The sequence below is a fragment of the Macrobrachium rosenbergii genome, chromosome 9, assembly GCF_040412425.1.
Source record: "Macrobrachium rosenbergii isolate ZJJX-2024 chromosome 9, ASM4041242v1, whole genome shotgun sequence".
NCBI classification, from domain to species: Eukaryota; Metazoa; Arthropoda; class Malacostraca; order Decapoda; family Palaemonidae; genus Macrobrachium; species Macrobrachium rosenbergii.
The window spans coordinates 44,681,695-44,693,905 of NC_089749.1; the positions used below are offsets into that span (position 1 = coordinate 44,681,695).

A 12,211-nucleotide genomic window follows, 5' to 3' on the forward strand; every position below is an offset into this window, starting at 1 on the left:
AGCCAATTCCCAGGTGACGACAAAACGCCGTTGGAAACGCGTTTTCGCGGATGCTCACTGTCTTTCCTCCAGTTCTGAAGCATCTAGTCCTGATTACAGGCTCTAGTGGTGCTTTAAGGATGAATCCAGACTGCTGAAGAGGTCTGCAGTGAATGTGTCTAGCACCCCCTCAGGTGGCTCATAAGAAAGTCAAAGAGGCTGAGCCCTCGTGTAGTTTTTGGGACAGCCCAGAGCATTTTTCGGCAGAGGTTTCTCTTGCAAAGCATCTTGTATCGGATCCCGATCGGTCTCCTACAGTGTCTAAGTGGAGGCGAGTTACATTGGAGCACCCATTAGCACCCAAGCTGCCCTCCGTTTCAGAGCACACTTCAGTGACCAAGTGACCTTCATCTCCCACCCACTTCTTGAGACGTTCTTCGGCCTCTCACAGTGTAACGGTTTCAGCTTTTTCTTCAACTGCTAAGCCTTGAGAAGTGCCTGAGCTCCAGTTGACTATGGAGTTCCCATCGGCACCAGAGCAGCCAGTAGCGCCCAGACAATCAGTAGCATCTGAGCACCCATTGGCTCCCAAGCCTGAGCTCCTGTCGGCAACCGATCTTCCCTCTTCTCATCGTGTGACGACAGCGTCTTCTTCTGCGGTTCCAGTTGTTGTAGGTCTTGCTCTGGCTCCCATATAGCAGCGTCCAGATGACATTTTGAGTTTTTTGAAACTGCAACCTCCTCCAGCTAGCACAGTAGATGTGCCCATCTCCAGTTTCGTCAGCCGAGGAGGAGGCTCATGATCCGGAAAAAGAAACTCTTACTATGACGTATTCAGCTCTCTTGCGTTTTCTACTTTGTACTCTTCCTGAATTCTCACCAACAGCTCCTTCTCAGGCTTCTGCTTTTCAGATGAGCAATCTTCCATTGGAATCTCCCAAGCTTCCTGAATTGGTGCTCTCTACTTCAGCTAAGAAGGCTATGAACGAAGTGGCGTGTTGGTTAGTGGACAAAAGAGTACGGGAAGGCTGCGTTCTGTTACCCCCTTCGTGTTTGTTGAGGAGATACTCTTATTATACTACTGTAGAAGTTCCCTCTCTGGGTGTGTCTGCCTCCACCCCAGGGGACTTGTCAGGTCTCATTGAAGCCTCCTGTAGGTCTGCCTTTGCAGTGGCTAAGGTGATGTTTTCTTCAGCCAAACTCGACCACTTGCTGAAGAATATCTTCAAAGCTTTTGAAGTGGTCAGTTTCCTGAATTGGACAGTGGGCGCCCTGGCCAAGAAAACCCAGGACTTTCCTTCCAACCACGCATACTTCTCAGAAGATCTTCTAGGCATCTTATCCTGTATAGATAGAGGGATTAGAAACGCTTCTCATGACTAGGGATCTTATCCTGTATAGATAGAGGGATTAGAGACGCTTTTCGTGAATTAGTATGTACGTATTCTATGGGCATCTTAAAGAAGAGAGAGCTTGGGTGCTCTTATACCTCCAAAGGGGTCTCATCAGTACAGAAATTGGCCCTTCTCTTCTCTCCTCTAATATGTGACTTCCTTTTCCCACAGTCGGTGGTTAATGGAATCGCCTCAGACTTGCAAAAGAAGTCAACACAAGATCTCCTAGTACAGTCCTCTAAACGTGCTAGAGAGAATATCTTGTTCAGTGCCAAGTCCTCTTCACCCTTGCCGCGTCAGACCTTTCATGGAGGCAGGCAAAGATTTCAGTCAAGGCCTATATCTAACATCTGATTCTCCTCCAAGGCCATCAAGAAGTCTTCAACCAAACCTTCATCCAAAAAATGAGGAAGGCTTTCCCCATGCAGCAGTGGGCACCAAGCTCTTTCTTTTTTGGGGAGAATGGAGCAAGAGAGGAGCAGAACAGTGCTCATCTCTTGCTCCAGTGGGTCGTAGAAGTGCTAAGAATGGCTATTCTATTCCCTTCGAAGACTTTCCACCCTTAGTCAATAAACCCACCACCTTAACCCCCTATTCGGTAGGCTCAAGAAGGTTTTCAACCCTGTCGAAGAAAGTCTCTGCCCTTCTTCAGAAAAGAGCGATAGAAGAAGTCACAGATGTAGAATCAGAGGGGTTTTACTATCACCTTCATGGTTACGAAGTCTTCAGGAGGAAGGAGACCAGTGCTGGATGTCAGCGCTCTGAATATCTTCGTACAGAAGGCAAAATTCAGAACGGAGGCAAATCACTCAATTCTTGCATCCATTCGTCAAGGGGACTGGCTGGTCCTCATAGACATGCAAGATGCGTACTTCCATGTACCCATACATCTAGACTCGAGGAAGTACTTCGATTCGTTTTCTGGGACCAAATTTTCCAGTTCCGAGCCCTACGCTTCAGACTTTCAACGGCCCCTCAAGTTTTCAACCACGTTCTCGCTCTGATAGCGGGTTGGCTTCACCTAGTGGGCGTCAACATTGCACTCCATCTGGACAACTGGCTCATTCGTTCTCCAACAAAGGAAGCTTGCACAGGCGACATTCAAAAGATGCTTTGCTTAGCAAAAAGTTGGGACTTTTGATCAACCTCCTGAAGTCTCAACTAGTTCCCTCCCAACAGATAGCATGTTTGGGAATAAGTCTGAATTCTCGTCTTTTTTGGGCTTTTCCTGCTCTCAAGAGGGTAGAATCCTGTCTAAAGACAATAGACAAGTTTCTCTCCCTCCAAATGTGTTCGGCCAACAAGTGGATGAGCCTCCTTGGAATCTTGGCTCCCATCGAACAGTTTGTCTCCCTGGGGAAACTTCACTTAAGAGTACTCCAGTTTTATCTCGAGACAACTGGGACCGAAAGAAATATCCAGACTCCTTTGTGTTTCCAATAACCCAGGACATCAAGGAGCACTTGCTGTGGTGGAGGTCCGAAGACAGGCTGCTAGAAGGGAAGTCTCTTTTTCCTCAGAACCCCAACCTGAGCTTCTATGCAGACGCATCCAATTTAGGTTGGGGCCCTCTCCTTGGGGACAAGGAAGTCACCGGAAGGTGAACACAAGAACAGAAGAGTTGGCACATAAACATGAGAGAACTGACTGCAATCAGTTTCAGATTGCAAGCCTTCAATTTGGAAGTTTGAGACAAACTATTGCAGTATACTCAGACAATATGACCACCCTGACCTGCATAAGCAAGCAAGGGGGAACTCATTCCTTCTCCCTTTGCATGGTGATGAGAGACTTTCTTCTCTGGGCTCATCAGAACCAGACATGGATGATAACGAGGTTTGTGTAAGGCAAAATGAACGTTTTAGCGGACCAGCTGAGGCGTAACAACCAAGTGATACCCACGGAATGGACATTGAACCTGTTGGTATGCATAGGTATGAGGAAGTTGTGGGGAAGGCCAACAATAGACCTTTTTGTGACCTTCAAAAATCACTGTCTTCCGCTTTATTGTTCTCCAGTACCAGATCCCGCATCATGGGCAACAGATGCCATTCTTCTAGACTGGTCCGACCAGCTTGTACGCCTTCCCTCCCTTCAAGATGGTAAGGGAAGTGATAGATAAGAATGCCTCGATGATCCTCGTAGCTCTGCTTTGGCCACGAAGGGAATGGTTTCCGGACGTGATAAGTCTCCTGTCTGACTTCCCAAGACTGTTTCCTCAAAAACACAAGCTTCTCAGACAACCCCATCTCAGGGATTCCATCATGGGTTATCCACTCTATCTCTGACAGGATTCAAACTGTCAAGAAACTCATCAGAGCTAAAGGCTTTTCGAGAGCAGCTGCAGAAGCTATCTCAAGATGTAGGAGACAGTCCTCATCCAGTGTCTACCAAAGCAAGTGGGCTTTTTCTGCACTTGGTGCAGAACAAATCATGTCTCTTCTTCTAAGACATCTTTGACAGAGATTGCTGATTTTTTATTGTTTTTTAGAACTTTTAAGGGTTTATCCTCCTCCATTACCAAAGGTTACAGGGCAATGTTAGGCTCAGTATTCAGGCATAGGGGCCTGGATACTTCTTCGAATCAGGATTAATCCGATCTTATTAAATCGTTCGATATGTTGAAATGAAAAGATTTAGAACAAGTATCATGGAACTTGGTTGTGGTACTTAAATGGCTTTCCGGTCCACCCATTGAAAACTCTTGACTCTACTTCATTAAGGGACGTAACCATGAAGACCCTTTTCCTAGTAGCCAAGAGAGTGAGTGAGATCCAGGCTCTAGATAGAAGAATTGGTTTCTCTAATGGAGATGCGATATGTTCCTACACCTTTGGCTCTCTCGCTGAGAATGAGAATCCAGAAAACCTTGGCCATGTTCTTTTGGCATTAAAAACCTAACTCAGGTGGTGGGTTCAGTAGGTGAGGAAAGATTCCTTTGTTTGACAAGGGCACGCAGATGCTACCTCCATAAGACTGACAATATAAGAGGTCCGTCCAATCACCTGTGGTGTTCAGTGAAGAACCCTTCATGACTTCTCTCAAAGAATGCCCTCTCTTTCTTCCTAAGAGATCTCACTCTTGAGGCACATTCCCAAGTGGGAGAAGAGCTTCTACCCATTCTGAGAGTGAGAGTTCATGAGATTAGAGCTGTATCAATGTCCTTGTCATTCAGGTATAAACTTTCTTTTGCTTCCCTTCTCCAATCCACTTATTGGAGATGTAAGTCAGTATTTACGACGCATTATCCACGTGATGTGGAAACAGTTTTTAATGATTGCAGTGCCTTGGGTCCTTTATTGGTGGCTGGCACGACATTAGGAAAGGGAGTATAGGAAGCTTTCCTTCCGTATTTTACTCTTCGCCTTGGAAAACTGGTGCTGAGTCCTAGGGGAGCCTGGGGATATACTCCGCACTGGGACACCCTCCAGGTCTTTTAATGGTTGGGTGAAGGTGTTTTTAATTTTTTGGTGTACCAGCATTGTTTTCTGGATATGTGTACTGTGCCCAGTGAAGGAGCAAATTTTTTACTTCGCTAGCGTTCAGAGAAGTCCTTCGCTGCGAGGTCCCCATTTATGTAGCAAGCAAGTTGAACATATTAGCGGACGAGTTGAGCCGTTGCAAACACGTTCTACCCACTGAATGGTCGCTGAATCCACAGGTGTGCACTGACCTGTGGAAATGGTGGGGAAAGCTGTTGGTAGACTTGTTAACAACTTCCAGGAATCATCGCCTTCCCCTGTATTGTTCTCCGGTGCTGGACCCTCAGGGGTTGGCAATGGATGCGATGCTCCAGGACTGGTTGGATCTGGAGGTTTATGCTTTTCCTCTGTTCAGTTTAGTGAGAGAAGTCATAAACAAATTCAGGAATTCCCACAACACATCAGTGATTCTGGTGGCCCCCTTTTGGCCTCAAAAGGAATGGTTTCTGGACCTTCTAGAGCTTCTGTCGGACTTTCCCGGCTCCTTCCACAGTGGAAAAATCTGCTCAGGCAAACTCACTTCAGTTTCTTTCATCAAGGTTTGTCCACTCTCGCTCTGACAGGCATCAAACTGTCAGGAAGCCTGTCAGAACAAAAGAGTTTTCAAGAGAGGTTGCAAATGCTATTTCTAGATGTAGATGCAAATCTTCTTCTCCAAACTGTACCAAGCTAAGTGGGCAGTATTTCGCTACAATGAAATAGAACACTCAAACTCCAGTTTCTTGGAACCTAGCTGCAGTACTGCATTGGTTGTCAGGGCCCCCCTTTTGAACCGCTTCACACATCGTCTTTTAGAGACTTATCCAGGAAGACACTATTTTTTATTGCCTTAGCTACAGCAAGACGAGTCAGTGAACTGCGAGCTCTGGATAAACAAGTCAGTTTCTCCCTAAGAGATGCAGTATGTATGTACATCTTCAGTTTCTTAGCAAAGAACGAGAACCCTTTTAATCCATGGCCTCGTTCATTCTCGATTAAGTCTCTTACAGAATTGGTTGGACCTTCGGACCAAGAGAGAGTTTTATGTCCAGTGAGATCATTACCTTGAGAGAATCGAGAAGATCAGAGGGGATTTTCATAACCTCTGGTGTTCAGTTAAAAATCCTTTGTGCTCTCTCTCCAAGAATGCCCTCCTACTTTTTTGAGAGATGTAATTTTGGAATCTCACTTGGGGATCCAAGAACATAATTTACCTTTGTTAAAGGTTAAGGTCCATGACGTACAGGTAGCCATATCGTTGGCTTTTAAGCGCAACCTCTCTATTTCTGCTATTATCCAATCGACTTATTGGAAGTGTTGTTTGATCTTTGCCAACCATTATTTGCGTGATGTCAAAACAGTGTTCGAGGACTACAGTACACTTGGTCCATTCTCCACGGCTGGCGTGGCACTAGGGAATGAGGGGTAGGCGTAATACTTCTATTTTCCTTTATCTCTTCACCTTGTTTAGGGTAGTTGAGTTATTTGGGAAACCTGGGGGTACGTGGTACCTGGAGTACCCTCCAATCTCTGTTTTAATGGATGGGTTGGGTTTTTAATTGGTGTTAAGGTAACATGGTTTTTTATGGTTGTTTATTGGTCCGTGTATTTTGTTTCATGCCCAGGCAAGGGCAGTTGTTTTTTGCTTAGCTTTGTAAGTCATAGGAGTACTCCCTGACTACAAAGCTCCCACTGAAGTAGGGGCAACTCCTGACTACCGGTCATGTCCGTACGGGTTGAAAAAGTAAGGTTTTATATATACTTACTAAGTAATTACATGATCAGAACCCTTCCTGCCTCCCCACACATGGACATGGAGCATAAACAAACTTCGTGTTGTAGAGCATAAACGAAATGAGCTCTTTAGCTACTGTATGTTGTACCTATACTTCCCTGGAAGTGGGCGGGGCACTTACATGCACAAAAACAAAAAGAGTGCTACCATGAATTTCAAATCTAAAGCTGCCTTTAAAGTAGAAACTAATAGCTATGTAATTACTTGGTGGGTATATACAGTATAAAACCTTATTTTATTATAAAAATGCCAAATTTCCCTGCTTTGGTTGATGAAGCTTGGATTTCCCTGCTTTATTCTCTCGAAGAGGGTATGGATCTGTCCTTTGCAGCCAAACCCTGGTACTTTACAAATCCTTGAGAGAATTAGACTGAGAGCTTGCTCTCATGATTGGCCTTGAGAGTAGTCTCAACGAAGTGTGTTGAAGGGGTTTCATGGTATTTTGTCCTCGGAGGGGTTGGGTCTCTCATATGTCCCTAAGTTTATGGCAAAATCTCAGAACTTGTTAGTTTCTGACAGGAGTTTAAGAGTTTTTGTTGTTGGTTATCGAGATGAGATGCTTCTTACATGCTTTTAGTCCAGAGTGAAGGCGACTTTTCCTTTAGTATAGGCAAGCATAAGAGGGAGGTTCTGGAACACCCTTGCTGGCTTCGTGAGGTACCCAATAAGTTTGTGACTCCTCTGAGGAGGATATCACTCACCTTACTCTAGTGAGAGCCGACAAAGCCAGGCATGGGACCATCCTTAGCCTTTTTTCAATTTTCCAGTTAATGAGGGCAGGTATCTAGCATATGTAGGCATCCTTTACCTCATTGTTCCTGAGGGACAATGCCCACAAGTCCCTGGATACCTTCTCCTTTGGATTGTAGGAGGTTGCTCAACAAGTTGTGTAGGAACCCAGCTCCATTTGAAAAGAAAAGTATTTTGCCCAAGGTTTTTCACTTAGTGTAAGTTGTGGGGTTGTGAATGCAGAGTGACTGGATTCTCTTTCTTTTCTTCCTCCTTTCTAGAGCAGTATCTCAGGCTGAAGTATTAGCTGGGTCTGGCTAGATATGGATAACTACACTTTGAGCACCCAGCCTTTAGGATAGTTCTAAAATGCATCTCCTGCTCTTCCTTTTACTAAGGGAGGGGGCCATAAGTACAGACAGGTAGGTTCTGAAACCATCACTTGTATTGGTGAGAACTAGCTGTCTGCTGACTTTAATTTCTTTACAGGAGATTTCATGGTTCCATTTTTCGGTTATGTGAGTGAGTGCCCTCTTTCAAGCAGTCTCACTTGGATTGATGGCCATACTGCTCTGTCATACCAGAGAGAGAGTAGGAAGTTGGAGGAGTCATCCTATCCTCTGCTCACATATGCAGTGAGGAGCATGACAAATCTGTATCGGCTTCAACTCCAATCAGTTGTCAGAAATGACCTCCCACCTAAGGAGTAAGTTTCCTAAATAGGTGATGGTTTGCATTTCCATAGGGACAAGTAACAAATTTTATCATATTCTCACCTCAGCCACCCAGCTTCATCCCTGTGGCTGAAGAAATGAGTAGCTAGTGATGGAAGATGAGCAAGGGGGTATTCCCATACTCGCCCCCATAACCACCAGTTAACGCTTGTTACCAAGTTCAGTGATTGTTCCAGCTCACACTGAGGATACTTCTATATAAAAGACTGGTTTGTATACTTCAGAAAAATACAAATTACTGTAGAACTTCATGTCATCTTGAGTGTTTAGTGGAGGAAATAACCTGTTCAGTTACCCCCACTGCTGAGGTTCGATTGCTGCCTCAAAGAAGTAGCTGTGCAGCCCAGGTGGGAGATTTGTACCCTAGTATTGCTAAAGTCAATTTCCCTGAGAGCTGTTTGACTGCATTGTCCAGGAACAGGCATGGTTATGAATGAGACACTGAGGTCCTTGATGTCTAAGGAAGACAGGATATTGGAGAGATCCTTCATGATTGCAGCCTGCAATCTGATTCAGCACTTTAACCAAAAGCATTCTGCTACTTGATTAACACACTAGCCAGAAATACAGTCTACCTTGTGCATTCACGTTTCTGGATTCGCGAATTCACTGATTTTTAAAATTTTCATTGGAGCCTAACTAATTTCCATTCATGATTTTTTCACAGATCTGCAAAATTTATGTTCTCTTTCTCTCTCTCTTCCTTTCTTGTAGTTAGTGCACGCACATATTTTTACAAGTTGTTTTTCTGTCCGTCTTTACGTAATTTTAAATTGATTGAATACCTGTTCTCTATATGTACAGTACACACGTTTTCTTTATTGAATTGTGCCTTCGTTATATGACTTCTGTGACATGAAGTTTACCTAGTATACCTTCCTGACAGTGACAAAGAATATGTTAGTCATTAAGTTTACAGTCCCATTCGTTACTTGGTTTTACCTTACTGTGAGTGCAAAAGAAAATGGCAGCCAATGAATTAGTGTAGGGGTAACGTTAGTATACCATACTGTAAATGCACTAGTGTGGCTAATACCCATTAGGTGATAGTGTACTCTATTTGTACATCAACTTTTTTTTATGGGGGGTTAATGTATTAAGCTAACTTTTAATTGAAATTCAAGTACTTTGGGAGCCAGATTTGGGTCGTATTTAGGTATCACCATCCGTCAGGCTTTAGTGATGTTCCCATATAACTTGGGATACTTTATCATCACAGCAGTGATAGTTCCCAAAACCCATTGCTGACAGTTGGACATGGTCAGGAACACTTGTGGAAATCTTTTGTGTGCATCTATATTGGAGAATGAAGCTAGATCCTGCCATACTGTTGCTTCTGTAGCAGAAGAAGAATGTGTGATGATCATCTCTGTGGCAGAATAGTGATGAGTTGCCTCTGAGGAACAGCCTTGGTTTCAGTAGAACCTCCAGTCCCTGGTTTGGCAGCTAAAAACACATCAGACATGCCCATCAGTCTGTTGCACCCCCTTTGCTAGTTCCTTGTCCCTCCATCCTTGGCTGGACATTTGTAATGAAGCTCAGGTGGCAGTGAAAAATAGTAGGTCATAAACAGCTGGTATGGTAATCTTGTGGGACTTAAGCCCATAGCTTTGTATCTGATGCATCTTTCTTGGGTTACTGTTGTCTCTGAAGCCCAAAGAATTGTTGACTTTTAAGAAGGAAGCCTCATCTTGTTGCCAAAATGAAGTGTGCCTATTAGCCGACTTCAAGGTCATCTTTATAACTGTTGGTGTCTTCAGTATGGAAAAATTGGGGTATAGGTGTTCTGTCAAGGTTACAGGTTAATTTCTGCCAGTGGTGAGTGCCTTTTTTTTACACTGATAGAAGGTGGTGTTAATGGAAAAGAGAGAGAGAGCACATGACAATCTCATCTTAGCCAAATTCTGTGCACAGAAGAGAACTGGTCAAAATCTTTTTTGGCTAGTGGCAGGCAGCAGATACCAGTTGCCAGGTTGAAGACTAAAATGGAACAGTATTCAAAATACAGTAACAGCATTTCCCCAAGATAGACAGGTCTCTAAAAATGTTTTAAGTCTCTCAAGTTATGTATATTTTGTGTCCAATAGAAGAAGAGGTAGGTCAGATAGGTTTCTTGAAATTTAAATTACAGTTGAGAATGTTGCCTTCACTTTAAAGAAGCAGGATCCAATGAAAGACACATGTGAGTGATAAGATCTTTTTGGGGGATTCAGTGTCTTGTACCTACATACATTTTATATTTTGAATTTTGTTTGGGTTAAACGTTATTCCCATAATATGCACCATACACAAATTTTAGCCAGACCTGTTAAGGGCAATAACCTCTTAAAGGACCTATTTTTTAACGTAATGTGTCAAAAAGATTCCAATTATGTAATTAATTGAAAATATAAGTTGTTTAGACACTATACTTCTTAATTTCAGCATAAAATTATGATTATTTTATGTAAAATAGTGAGTTTTAAAAACTCAGTTTGAGACCTTTTTATGGTCATTAACCCTTAAACGCCTACTGGACGTATCATACGTCGACTAAAATTGTCTGTTGGGTGCGAGGTGGATGTACCGTACGTCGACTACAAAAAATTTCAACCTTTGGTCAACTTTGACTCGACTGAAGTGGTCGAAAAATGCAATTGTAAGCTAAAACTCTTACATTCTAGTAATATTCAATCATTTACCTTCATTTTGCAACAAATTGGAAGTCTCTAGCACAATATTTTGATTTATGGTGAATTTTTGAAAAAAACTTTTTCCTTACATCCGCTGCGGTAACTCGGCGAAAATTTCAGAAATTCTTTCGTCATTTTGTCATAATTTTTGCACTGTTTTACATTAGCCGTTACGTAAAGTTTTATATATGAAAATGTGCGCAATTTCATGTAAAATACAACAAAATACAACCCATGGTTGTAGCCTTTATCAGTTTGGAAATATTTTCATATAAATCACGATAACTGCCAAAATTTCAACCTTTGGTCAACTTTGACTCGACCGAAATGGTCAAAAAACGCAATTGTAAGCTAAAACTCTTACATTCTAGTAATATTCAATCATTTACCTTCATTTTGCAACAAATTGGAAGTCTCTAGCACAATATTTCGATTTATGATGAATTTTTGAAAAAACTTTTTCCTTACGTCCGCGCCAGAAATTCTTTCGTCACTTTGTCGTAATGTTTGCACTGTTTTATATTAGTCGTTACATAGTGTTTTATATATGGAAATGTGCGCAGTTTCATGTAGAATACAACAGAAAATAACTCATGGTTGTAGCTTTTATCAGTTTTGAAATATTTTCATATAAATCACGATAACTGCCAAAATTTCAACCTTCAGTCAACTTTAACTCTACCAAAATGGTAAAAAAACGTAATTATAAGCTAAAACTCTTACATTCTAGTAATATTCAATCATTTACCTTCATTTTGCAACAAACTGGAAGTCTCTAGCACAATATTTTGATTTATGGTGAATTTCTGAAAAAAAAAAAACTTTTTCCTTACGTCTGCGCACGGTAACTCGGCCAAACATCTCAGAAATTCTTTCGTCACGTTGTCGTAATGTTTGCATCGTTTTACATTAGTTGTTACATAAACTTTTATATATGTAAATGTGCGCAATTTCATGTAGAATAAAACAGAAAATAATTCATGGTTGTAGCTTTTATCACTTTTGAAATATTTTCACATAAATCACGATAACTGCCAAAATTTCAACCTTCGGTCAAGTTTAACTCGACCGAAATGGTCGAAAAACGCAATTGTAAGCTAAAACTCTTACATTCTAGTAATATTCAATCACTTACCTTTATTTTGCAATAAATTGGAAGTCTCTAGCACAATATTTTGATTTATGGTGAATTTTGAAAAAACATTTTCCTTACGTCCACATGTAACTCGTGGAACATCTCGAAATGCTTTCACACGTTGTCGTAATGTTTGCACCGTTTTATATTAGTCGTTACATAAACTTTTATATATGAAAATGTGCGCAATTTCATGTAGAATACAACAGAAAATAACTCATGGTTGTAACTTTTATCAGTTTTGAAATATTTTCATATAAATTACGATAAATAGAAAAAATTCGACCTTCGGTCAACTTTAACTCGACCGAA

The 12,211-nt window shown here is 42.0% G+C and overlaps 1 protein-coding gene across 8 annotated transcripts in view; it reads left to right on the forward strand.

The window, feature by feature from the left end:
• RYBP (ring and YY1 binding protein) overlaps positions 1 to 12,211 on the forward strand; it is a 69,315-nt gene that overhangs the window by 49,237 nt on the left and 7,867 nt on the right. The gene's annotated exons all lie outside the window — the stretch shown is intronic.